At 46.9% G+C, this 13,115-nt stretch overlaps 1 long non-coding RNA gene across 1 annotated transcript in view; it reads left to right on the top strand.

Moving 5' to 3' along the window:
• The first annotated feature begins 9,404 nt into the window (after positions 1 to 9,404).
• The window catches only part of LOC146172302 (uncharacterized), a 136,452-nt gene continuing 132,741 nt past the window's right edge, over positions 9,405 to 13,115 (top strand). Inside the window, exon 1 of the long non-coding RNA XR_014702506.1 lies at positions 9,405 to 9,638. This is a non-coding gene — a long non-coding RNA (uncharacterized LOC146172302). The remainder of the gene's footprint in view (positions 9,639 to 13,115) is intronic.

The raw sequence follows: 13,115 nt of genomic DNA, 5'->3' as shown, positions 1-13,115 counted from the left end.
CAGCGCTTCTCGAGCAAACAATCGCTTCTTCGTCGTCGGCATCAAGCACGGCAGTCGTGCGGCGCTAGGCACGTGACAGTATTATATGCAGATGACACCACCTAATTAGTTCTAAGCACTCTCTTTCAGTTATTAGAGGCTGAAATATTATCCTTCAAGACCTACAGATATGGAGTGAGGCGATCTACCTGGAGATTAACATTAAGAAAACAAAGGTAGTCATCTTTAACCCCAGGCAATCCCCAATATCATATGCTTTAAAGATTACATTGTATAAGAAGCAATTGAAATTGTTGACGCAGTGGGAGTATATATCTACACAAGAACATCTCATGGGACAATTACGTTAATAATATTACGACAAAAATACCAAAATCTGTGGAAATTTTCTCAAATTCCGCTCATCCTTATCACAAGCATCGAAACTGTGCATATATAATGCAATAATCTTTCTCATATAAATTACTGCTTTTTGCACGGGGTACAACAAACGTTACTAACCAAATCGTATACATATACGACAAAAAACGTCGATTCGTCACATTTAGGAGTTGACTCACAAGCTCACATCGAGGAATATTTTACTTAGCCTAATATAAAAAGTGTACATAGTTTTTGTTTATACACACCGGCCAAAATATCTAAGCAAAAGCTCCTTAACAACCAGCAAGAACTTAATTCATTAGCACAATTAACTAAGTCAACAAGCCTTCGTTACTCGCGTTTTTAATAACCATGGAAAATTACCTTTTGTGTAACACTTCAGACCAATAAATGCTCCGTTACTCTGCACTAATATTACTGAGCAATCTTCACAGCAAACAAGTTGAGATTAACTGCACCAATGTCTCTAAGCTTGAAGTTTTTTTTTTCAAGAGGAGCAATTATTAGGCCAGTGAATTTATAACACTGTTGGAACTCTATAGTTTGGTATTGCCTGACCTCACCGAGCATAATACCTCTTCTTTTCACTTGCATTTTACATAGTGTACCTAGAATTGTTGAATTTGAAAAATGATGTGTGAGTTAGTTTAATTGTTTTGCTTTGTACAACTTGCAATTTTACATTGTTTTGTAAATGTAAACCAGCTTATTTTCAAAATACAACTGTGTCCTTACCGTATATGTAATAAAAAGGGGGCTTGAACACTATCAAGATATCTTGTTTCCCTTTTGAGCCCCTCTCTTGTTTTCACGGAAATAAACTCAATTTGAATTTGAATTTGAAGCACTCGTGCTTCGCGCCCGCTGCCAGTTTCTTTGCCATATGCTGAGACCCGCGTCAAGGGGCGCTGCCAAATGCTTCGAGGAGTGTTTTTCACGGAGTGTGTTTTCAGTTATCGCGTAAACGATTTGTGCATTTGCAAGTTATAAAATTTGGTTTTGTTATGGTTTCTTTTTTATAATTTTTTGCTCCAGTCTTGTGCTTGGAAACACACAAAGTTCTAGCCAGTTTTCCGAAATGGCGATGTTGCTTTTGCTGCACTAGATACAAGCTAACTATTTACGAGCAAGACCACCGTATACAAGCTTAAATACTTAATGGATATCAGGCGAACGTTTGGATTCGGAGGGTATCGTTTTTTTGTTTTGTTTTGCAGCGGTCGCTTGGATGTCATGGTTGGTGAGAAGCACCTATGCTATCATTATTTTTGGGGGAAGTTTTCTCCGGCTCCAAGCGCTCCGCGGACACCACTATGAGTCATTTGGGTCACGCGACTGATGTCAGCGGTACGCATAGCCCCCTGCCAGCCTCCTGAAGAATTCAAGGCAAATATACTACGGCCTATTCTGTCCGTCAACGAGGTATACCAGCCGTTTGCGATTTACATACTAGTTGCTTTCCCAAAACTGCTGAAGTGTGATCTGTTATCGTATTTCGAAGGCGACATCGCCGCTAGAGATGATATCAGACCAAAGCTGCCGCTGACCTTGGAGGTATTAGAGCAAGCGTCCGGAAGAGCAAGAGCGATTCAACGAACATTTTAAAGCTGGGCACTGCGGGCGGAATCTTCCATTCAATATGCCGTCAGCCTTTGCCGCTCCCTGAGCTCTCTGGCCAGTTCCCGTTGCCCGCCTACCTCAGAGCCACCCAGCTTGCTTGGCCACTTCTCTTGTGTAGGGTAAACAAAAAATAAAACGCCCCTCTGCGAGCTGATCACAGGCTATTTCGGAATCACAGGCCAGGTTCAAAGTATTGAAGTCCGCTATAATCGTGACCAAGCTGTATGTCGTACGTGGTAGGCGGTGGGGAGACTTTGCGAGAAGGTTGATGACAAAACATTGCATTACGTTAGGTCTGGCCATTGGGGATCTCGTAAATCCGTCGACATAGTGAGCTATATAAAGATTTCTCAATATTGCTTACGACGAAAAGCATGAAAGAAAATGCAGACCGGATTTCTTAAGGTTATCGAGTCAGCTAGCGACGGACATTTCTCTCTTCTTCCCAAAATCATTCAAGTGTGAGCCACCATATTCTGTCTCCAGAACGACGTCAGCCTTCGATGACTCCGCACCGAAAACGATCCCTAACATTGGTAGCATCACTGAAATTCTCCAGAACTTTCGTTTAACGAAAATATCGACGTTCAGCCTTGTGGGTGGATCCTATGTAAAGAATCCCATTCGATGTTGCCGTCCGTTGAGCTCTCTGGTCCAATTCCCGTGACCAGCCCGGATTAAAACTGTACACCGCACTCTCCCATTGGTCATACGTAGCGTAGGGAGAAAAAAAATCAACTTCCGTCTTCAAACTACCCAAAAGCATCTTTGGAGTCACATGAATTGTCCAAAGGATTCAAGACAAGTAAACAGCTGTCCATCCTGTCGACATGTCAAGCAGAGAGGAGACCTTTCGAGATTGTAGATGACTAAAAACTGCATCTCCTTGGGTCTTTTCTGAGCGTGTCTCGTGACTATGCCGACATAGCAAGCTACACGTGGCGACCTACCAAGATTGGAAGCGATGAAAAACGAGCAGGAAAAAGCCCACGGGATTTCTAAAATCAATTGTGTCCTAGACTGGACCTTACCAGCCAATCGCAGTGAGCATTCTCCTCCCAAAATTGCTGAACCGTGAGGTATTATCGTTTCATGTTCAAACCGAGTCTTCGTTCATAACGACTTCACGCCGAAAAAAGTAACCGGTCCTGTTTACATTCCTGACACTAAATACGCGATGAAGTAGGGACAAATGTTTTGTTTTCCACGCGACAGCATTAAACGCCCTGATCTCCAAGAAAAGCCGGCATCGGCGTGGTGGGTGTCCACGGGCATGCCTCTGGCAGTTAGTAATTGGCAGATGACAAGGCCAGCCCCTGATTGGTCGCCGGGTTGCGTGACGTCACAAAACCAAACACATCATTGATGTGAGAGAAGCTGCCAACTCGGGCAGTACCTCTCAGATGTGAGGGCGAGATGGGAACTGAACCTTCTGGCACCCTCTGATCCCGAGTCAGACCACGAGTGCACGCAAGCCCGTTCGTAGGGATAGGTTTATGTCTTTGTCGGGCGACTCTGCACATAATATGGTAGCTTACAAATGTGTGCTGGTAGATATATTTGAGGTAATAGAGGTACCAATTAGAGGTTATTTCTTAACTGAGTAGCAAAGTGGCATACATGCCAACTAGGATCCGCAAGGGCAGCTTGAGATGGGAGCCATTAACGCTGTCGTGTCTTACCATTAAAGCTGAGGTCGAAAGTGTGCCCCCCCTCCCCCCCCCCCCCCAAAAAAAAAAAAAAAAAAACATTTCAAAAACATTGACTGTGATCTCCCAAATCAAAATTCAAAATTCTGGCAAAGATTACATGCAATGGAAGTTAATGAAACGTAACGTTGTAACAGTCACCTTCAAAACCGGCGTTCCGCGACCTCTGTGCTAATTGTTATGAGTAGCAACACTGATGAATGTTTTATTTTATTTTAAAGGTTCATTATGGCAGAGAAATAGTAAACAGTTGCTGAAAGATCAATCAATTTAGGCAACAACCTCAAGTTGAAGCGATTACCGGAATAACGCCGTGCCAGCGTGATACATGGATCAGATGGACTAGGATACGGATCAGAGTCCCGTCGTTAATAGTTAAGTGGCTATAACATTCTGCTGCTACAATACTGAATACGGCAAGCTCTATATTGCTCGCCAATGCAGCGAATTCGGCATCCCGCCTCTTATTTCTGACGGTTAACTTGCGCTTTAGAGTTTAAAAAAATAGCTCATCTCTAGAAGTGCATCCTCTACGTCTTGGACTCTGACATGAGAAAAGTAAAGCATTTATGAATAATTTCGTGCTTTGCATTCAAACGAAGCAACTGCAACCAACGACGTCATACGTTATTCGGTGGCAATAATCTTTTGTAGCTATAGACCTCTACTAAGATATCTAGTTGTTGATTCCGTATCAATAAATAGAGAAAAAGATAACAGAAATAATGCGGTTTATTTTTACATTCTTAAGTGTGGTAGTTTTCGTTGCCCTGTTTGTACTCTTCAATCTGAAGTTGAGGCTTGTATTTATCAGAAAGAAGGTATTCATGATCTTCCACCGATGCTAACAGTTCTCTCCTCCCATTCCTGAAAGCTATACCCGTTCCCCACTGTTCCTTGGTTTGTCTCCTTCTACACTGCCCGTCAGTGATTCAGTGCACTGTAATGCTTCCGGGCAACGTCGGTTGAAACATTCTTAGTTTCCTGCACGTTTCTGCTGTTATGGATACCCGCAGAATCTGTACAAACTATCCTCGGCTCAGTGTTAAATATAGACATACTTTCCAAAAAAATTCATTCCCTGTTATGATGTATGCTGAAATTTATAACTACAGTAAATACTTTATGGAAGGTAACGTTTACAAAAAAGTATGATTTCGTCATCATCTTTGAATGCACCTGGAATATGTAACCTTGTTTTTAATGTGCGAGTTGTACTTGCCGCGTCATTAAATTTTTAGATTTCAAGAAGTGCTTTGCGAAAATCAGTCACTTTAATTCATTTCAAACGTCGCGTTCCATAATTTTGCTGACGGCGGATGTGCGCACTGATTTAATGAACGCGCCACACAGTCACAACGACAGCATGCTGTGCCTCTCATCTGACGCCTTCACTGTTCTTTTTTTATGATATATTGATATAGGCCTTCCGACGGCGCCACCGGACGCTCTGTTGCACGTCACCTAGCCGCCTTGCGCGTATACATCTGTCGCAGCGCAGTGGAGAGAAAACCGAGCCGGCGGCGACGCGTCGTCGTCCTCGCGTAAGGCCGCGCTATCACCTTTCCTGTACGCCGCCGCCTCTATTGTTTTCCGAACAATCTCCACAACAGGCGATGCCAACCATCTAACTAGATGGATCAAACTTCAATACAACCCGGTTCGTAGAGCCAGATGAGAACTGCGAGCAAAGCATTAAAAAGCTATAAGAGATGTGTGTTCCTTCCTCTCTAAGTTTACTATAACAATTAAAAATTGGGGCCACTTAAGCTCCAGCTTTAAGGTATGCACGTTATTACTATTGTCCTAAATGTTCCCCTTCGTCTTTATGTGGCAGTGTTAGTTACTTGATGCAAGTGAAGGACAAACTTTAAACTATCGCGTAAGGGCCCCGCGTCGCAGACAAGCCTTTGTCGCCGTATAGTTGGCTGGGGTGATTAATGCTGTTTGACGACAGGGTCATGGCGTCACATCCATGTTATCTTTCATGTGGAATTTCAAACATCCCTGTAACGCTCATGTTAAACGTGATGTCGTGCGTGCAATGCAAGGAATTAAAACATGGTATGATTTGCGTATTAAAGGACGTCGCATATCAAAATCGTCTTTATTTAAAAATAATTAGTTTAGCTTGGCGCAGTATTTCATGGCTCAGCCGTATATGAACCCACAACGTTTCATTAGTGAGCCACACACGCTCAATGCCGACGAGGCTACGCAGGGTATCTTTTTTCCTTATTGGAGACCACGCAAGACAAAGTTGAGGCCTTGAGAATAATCGGAGATTTATGTGTAAGTCGTGTGGTCTTTCGGGTTACCACTGTATGCTAATGAGCACGTGTGCAATTAGAGACGGCCAAAGGGCACTTTCGCTTCATGCCCTTAAGGCGGAGCTTAAATGCCTCGTAATAACTGCAGCGCCTCGGAAGACTGGACTCATTCAATTCATTATTTTCACAACAGTATCTAGCAATATTCCACAGTTGCCTCAAAATTCACATTAATGTCGAAGATAGTTTGATATCGGTCACGCTTCTATGAAATTCGGGTTCAGGGTGCACAACGCCGATTTTATCAAACGAACCAAGCGCGCATGCTGCAAGCAGAAAGAAGACGCACCGTGGCTATTTCCGCCGTCCTCAGAATCGTCACGGGATGCAGCCGTGGCCGGCGGAAAACTGCGCACTATACAAGATCTTATAGTTCCAATAATTAATATTCTCTTGCTGCAGAGCATGAAAGGATGTCCCGACCATCCTGAAAACCATATTCACGGTTAGTCATCATCATCATCATCCTCCATGGACTATACTCACTACAGTGCTTCCCGATCTTGTGCTAGCTGCAGCCACTTGACCCTTGCAAATTTGTTAACCTCATCCACCCCCCCCCCCCCCTTCAATTTTTTACCGCTCCCTGCTACGCGTACCTTCCTTTGAAATCCAAATGGTCACTCTTAAAAACCATCGGTTGTCCTCTCTTCGCGCTACATGTCTTACCAATGCCAATTCTTCTTCTTAACTTCAACTAGAATGTCAGTAACCTGAGTTATTTCCCTGACCCGCACTGCACGCTTCCTATCTCTGAACGTTACATCTATCATTTTTATTTCCATGGCCCTCTACGTTGTCCTCAACTTTAGTAGAGCCCTTTTCATTAACCTCTATGTTTCAGCCTCACAGGCGAGTACCGGTAGGATGCAACTGTTATACACTTTCCACTTGAGTGATACAGGTAAACTGCTAGTCATTATGTTTGAGTATCTTCCATATGTGCTCCATCCCAATCCCATTCTCTTAGGCAATTCCCTTTCCTGGTTCGGGTCTGCGGTCACTACCTGTCCTAAGTAGAGATATTCGCCCGCCACTTCCAGCGCTTCGCTACCTATTTTAAACTGCTTTTCCTTGCCAAGGCTGTTAAACATTACCTTAGCCTTGTGCCTATTAATTTTAGGCTTTCCTTTTTACTTCTCTTGTCTAGATATTTATTCATTAGTTGTAATTAGTTCCCTGATTCACTTAACCAGGTAAGGTTATCATCGAATCATAGATTGATGAGATTTTTCTCCATTGACCCTGACGCCTACTGCTCCAATTCCATGTTTTTTAATGAACCGTCTAAGCAAGCTGTTGATAGCACATGGGAGATCGTGTCTCCTTTCCTAACGCCTTGTTTAATTAGAATTAGATCCCTTTCTTTACGCAAAAATATGGTTGCTGTGCAGCCACTATAGATATCCTCCGGTACTTTCAGACATGACTCACCTACGCCCTGATCTCGCAATGCCTGCATGACTGCTGAGGTTTCGACCGAGTCAAATGCTTTCTCGTAGTAAATGTATGCTACGTATAGACCGCTTTATCATGGGCGCTGCAGGAATGGAATGGAATTTAGGAGTGTCCTTTGAAACAGGGTGGTAGCAGTTGCTACCGTGTCATTTTGTCCAGGTGGCGCTATTTAGCGGCTAAGTAGAGAACAACCGCCATGCTGGTATGCACGGTCGCGTGCGCGGAACAGGAGACAAGCAGCGCGCATCGGCATTTCAGAGCTTTCGCATTTAGCTTTTTTTATTTTTGAAAATGCCCGACAGAAAGGATAAACGTTTTTAGCATAAATGAAGGCCCTCAGATATAAATGACCGAAATATATGTACCTGATCAGGTCTGGTGAGGACTACAAGCCTGGTTAAATTTTAAAGTGTCTAACTGTTATGGGGCACACAGAGGAGGTGGCGCACCACTGGCCGCGAAGGCGGTGAAGTAAGTAATGCAAGGAACGTTTTGATTTACTTTCTATCCTCGAATCGTTTACGGGCTACCGTAATAGTTCGAGCAGTGAAAGCAAGCGAACGTAGCCGTTTCATTACATTTTTATTAGCAATTCTAAGCGTGCAAAATTTGTTGGTCTAACCGATCATGCATATCTGTACATTGCTTGAGCAGCTACCGCATGGAGTATTCACAACTCCACTGGTGTTCTATTCGTGAGGATCTGTTGTGCATTTCGAATCCATTTACTGTACTCTAGGCAAGAGTCAGGTTTACAGGCCGTTTGGGCTGGGTAGGCCATGCTCACCTGCACACCCGGAAGTGCTTGGGTCAGCGTCTTTAGATCTTGTTTTCTTTTGTTTTTCTAAACGGCTTCCCTAATCGCCACCACCTCAATTGTTCGGCCGACGCAAAACTTTGGGGCAAATGCTGCTTGCAGAGGGCCGCCAGGCACGGACGTTAAATCAAGCCGACAGGAAAGACCTTGGAAGGAGGCGCGCACTCGGCAACGTGGTCTGTGTGTCGCGCTCCCCGCGCATTGTTCGCAAGCTGCTGTTTTGGTCCTTCTGAAGAAGCCGCCTGGGACGGTCGCAGAGTGTAGCATGGGGAAGGCTGCGGGCCTAAAAGGCGTACGAGCCGGCGCCTAAAAGGGGACGCTTAATTGTTCCTTTCCTTTTTTTTCTTTGGTCGCCTTCCACCGATGGCTCTTACTGCTTTTAGTGAGCACCGCTGGCGGCCGCTGCGTTTGAGTGTGCTTGTGTTATTTTTTATTTTTTTTTTGGTGTTGGGAGAGTGGAATGCATGCTGTGCTCATGAGTGGAGTGGCAGCGGGCCATTGGCCATTTCGAACTGATTGATTGGCCCCTGTCAAACGCGCTCCCTATTGGATACAGAAATACTGTGCGAATTGATTCAAGGATGTGTCTTTGGCGCCAAAGGATTAGAAGGGAACTTGGAACTCAGACTTAGGCAGAAACATTGGACTGACACTTGCAGAGGTGCGGACCGGGTTATGCCATGCGCTGACTGCGCTCCGAGGAACCACTACGAGTAGCGCGACGCAAAGTAAGTCGTCGGCCAGGCAGGACAGGGTGTTGTTGCGGGCGCACCGTGGACTGGCGTTCTCGTTAGCCTCTGATGGTAGCGACTTCACCGTTCGTAATGTAAATAGTGTACAGTAGTGTAAATAAATTCTTCTGTTATTCATTCCTGCTAAGAAGCCTCCCCATCTGTCTCTCCTCTGCAACGTGTAGCACGCCAAACGAGCCGCTCCTCCACCCCGAGGACCTGACGTTGCAACAACGGAAGCCACAACAAGAAGAAGACCAACGAAGCTTAACTGGCGCAGTCGAGTACAGGATATGAGAGCGGCTTCCTGCAGAGGGTGAACGGCTTCGACGGCACCGAGTATAGAAGATCACAACTGAACCATCGCTAACGAAAGATCGAGCGAACGGGGCCACAACGGAAGTGTTGCAGAGGACGACACCTCATCAGAGCACCTGAGCATCCTACCCCGGGACGACCGTGATCCAAGCCACGACGGGGACCGTGCTGCTGAGTGCTGACGGTGAACGAACTGACCTGGGTGTGACAGAACTTTGCCTGACATCACCGAGTGAGCCAGACGGACGGCGGAAAGCACCGACACGTGAAGGTGGGTCTACTCTCTTTTCGTTTCTGGTAGAGCATGGTGGTCACCACACCAGGGACATCTCAGAGGGAAGACGGGATGGCGAGCCAGAATTCTGACCAGGTGTCAGTGACGGATGATACTGATGTATGTTCCGTGTCACAAGAAAATGAATCTGCTGCGAGTCCAGCAAATCATATAGCACCCTCGGTCGTAGCAGATGGGAGGAAATCCGAGAGTGAACCAAGTAAACTGGAATTACTACGGCTCGAAATTGAGCTAGAAAACCTCAGGCAGAAGGGCGAGCGTGAAAGGGAACGGAAAACTCTATCTGATCCGAGCATATATTCGAAAGAGTTGAGGTCAGTCCTTGCTCCCATGGCGGCGTCCGACGAACTAGTGCCCGCTTAATTCAAAAATGCGGAAAATATGATGAGGATCGGCGAGATTCCTTATGACCTCCGCGGTTGCCTCATAATGCCTCTTTTCAATGAGCGCAGCCGTGCGCTAATAACCGAAGGTATGGACAGTGATCTGGCATCGTACGTTGAGATGAAGGAGTTTGTGCTGGCGGAGCTCGAACTGACGCCAGAAGAGCAGCACAGTAGGTTTTTCTTGAGCCGGAAGGGTAGCAAAACGTGGAGTCGGTTCGCGACAAAGCTACAAGTTCTCTTGGACTATTATTTGAGCAGCCGGAAAATAAAGTCGCTGGATGAGCTGCGTGCGCTGCTCGTTTCGGACCGAATGAAGACTCATGAGCGATGATCTACGAACATGCGTGCAACAGCGCGAAACCAGAGCATGGTTTCAACCCCAGGAGTTGGCCGAGCTCGCGGAAAAGTTCGAGTATAGCAAAAGAAGCTTCCGCAAGACGAGCCAGAGGTTCGCAGAGACGGCCAAGGGGGGGGGGGGGGGATAATGTGAGGCATTCAGATACAAAGAACACAAATAGTGGTCGCGCACCGGCCCCCAGATGTTTCTCTTGCGGTTGCGTAGGCCACTACCAGCGGAATCGCCCACAAACTCAGCCTAAAGATTGCGAGATACAGGACTCAGTGAAAAGGTATTCAAAACAACTGCCAGGGCAGCATATGAAAGTGTACCAACAGGTGAGGTAATGAACGTCGCCTTTAGAGGGGCCAAAATAATTTGGGTGGAGCTGACTGCGGTTGGACAGCCGATTGGGGCTTGTCTTGACTCGGGAGCAGAGATGACGATCCTCAGGAGAAGTGTAGTACCCTAAAACACATCAGAGGGATCGGGCAAGATACGGCTCAAAAGTGCGTTTGGGCATACTGCCACAGCTGACTTAATGTATGTTCCCTTGAGTCTGTCGACACCGGGCGACGGTGTAATTACGTCCGCGCTCACACTGTACAGTAACCGACGAGCTGGCGGAAGAAGCGCTATTGACTCCCGATGCGTTTGAGGAGCTCAGGCATGTTAAGAGATAATTTCAGGAGCTTGCAGGTCGCATTGTAAGACCAGAGGACGAAGTTTTCGCAGAGGAAACTATAAAGCAGGCACCTGTCCGAGCAGAAAACGATGAGCAAAGCCCGTGGTATCCTACACGCACCGTAGAGATGAAGGAAGAGACTGAAAGCGAGCAGCATCTACAGGTCCTTGAGCGCCAGGCGCCGATAATGGAAGAAAAGCTATGCAAAGTGATGATAGGGTTGGAACAGGGGCAACGATCACAGAGGGCAGCGAGGATTCTGCCGGAGCGAGTTCAGAGGGGCTCATGTCCTGGAGGTAGTGCGGGAAATGCGACTTAGGCGCTCGATATTATCGTCCGTGAAATCACACCGGTTGGAATCAGCTGTATCCAGAGCGAATGTCCAGTTCCTTTGGTCTGCAGTGTGGAGACCACTTATGCTGCTGCGCCCGATGTTATTGTCGCAACCACCGAGGGTGAGAGTGAGCGGTTGTTAGCGGCCGGCATCCACAGAGCGACGACGCCTGTGCACGCCGACAGTCATTCACTTGATGCAACCAATCACACCAGTGACATTGAAGGCGCTGAGGACATCTGCAGAGGTCAGCAAGGGCATAACGCAAGTAGTTTGTTAGATGCAGGTGCCAAGTGCAATGTATCGTCATTGACAGGGTCAGAGTCAGGCGGTATCGCAACTCCCGAAGTTGTAGTTCCAGCTACACAGACTGGGAGGGAACAGTGGTCCTTAACTCTTAGTACACAGATGAACTCCGCGAACGTGCACGTTGTAGGTGAAAAGGGTGATGCAACCAATCTCATCAATGACATTAAAGGCACAGAGGACGTATGCACAGCTTTGCCGAAGCTTGACACGCGTGGTTTGTCAGGGCCAGGTGTGGTGTGCGATGTTTTGTTGACAGAATCTCAGTGGCCTATGAGCGCCGATATGGAGGTAACCGGCTTAGATTCAGGTGGCGCTGTGGCTGAGTTGCTACCGCACAGATGGAGCGGCACTACTGACGACTCCAGCTTTCTTCCTCACCGTGAGCGGAACAGAGACACAGCGTCATGGCCGGCGATGCGCCCCCGCTTGCGCCGTGATTTGAGTATGCTTGTGCGCGACAGTCAGGTCGAAGGTGTGGAGTCTAAGTGTAATGAAAGGTTCAATGTAGAGGAGCAACACACGATGGAGCGCTACGCCTTTGCGAGAGTGCAGTCCATGAAGGCGAGCGACTTGTGCTCGCTGACAGTAGACGGAGACTTTCGCAAGATAAAGTTCGTGCCACGATTTGAAGGTAGGCCTCAGGCGGGCAGCTTCGCCTGCGCAGTTAGAGGAATGCAGTCTTATCCGGAAAGAGTTGGTGTTCGACCCAGGTGGTCATCGATGATGCGCGCTTAAGGTTCGAGTACGCGCGGGGCAGTAGGTGGAAGAGAAGGAAACTGGAGTTGAAAAGAAACACTCGTACGGACTACGTTAGGTTTGAACGCGAAATTTGTAGGTACTGGTGCTTTGAGAGACGAGTAGGTACATAGGTCACATACGGTAGACGAGCAGAAAAGACTGATCGATTTTCTAAGAAAGCACCTGCTCAGTAGGCAAAATGTTAAGCCATTGAAAGGGAAGCGTGTGCGGTAGTGCGGGCATTGGGGTCGCTTGGATGGGTGGTTGTTCGGCGCAAGGGTTGGGTGGTCACCGACCATAACCCCGTAAGGCCGGTTCACACTGCCGGAACACAACAGCGGCGTCGACAAAACACGTCCACTCGTCAAGCCGGAGACATGTTTCCGAAGACATTTGTCTCCAAGCAGCTTGTCACACTGCGCATGCAGGTGGGAAACAATGTAAGTTGCCGGGGTGATACGTCGGTGTGACAGACTTGGGCAGCGAAAACTAAATGCAAACCGCGATCGTCGGCAGTGTTTGACTTGTTCGCTGGCCGAGAGAAAATCCCGGCGACGACACACCATCCCCGCCACTTAACCGTGATTGATCGTTTTTTAATGGTTTTCGAGCTCGCAAACAGCACTTGAAAAAAAAAAGCTCCCTATCATCGCTTTGTTCTCTC

Source organism: Amblyomma maculatum, unplaced genomic scaffold, assembly GCF_055883805.1.
Source record: "Amblyomma maculatum isolate TAMU_Amacu unplaced genomic scaffold, ASM5588380v1 scaffold_13, whole genome shotgun sequence".
Taxonomy (NCBI): Eukaryota; Metazoa; Arthropoda; class Arachnida; order Ixodida; family Ixodidae; genus Amblyomma; species Amblyomma maculatum.
This window is presented reverse-complemented; position numbering and strand designations above follow the sequence as displayed.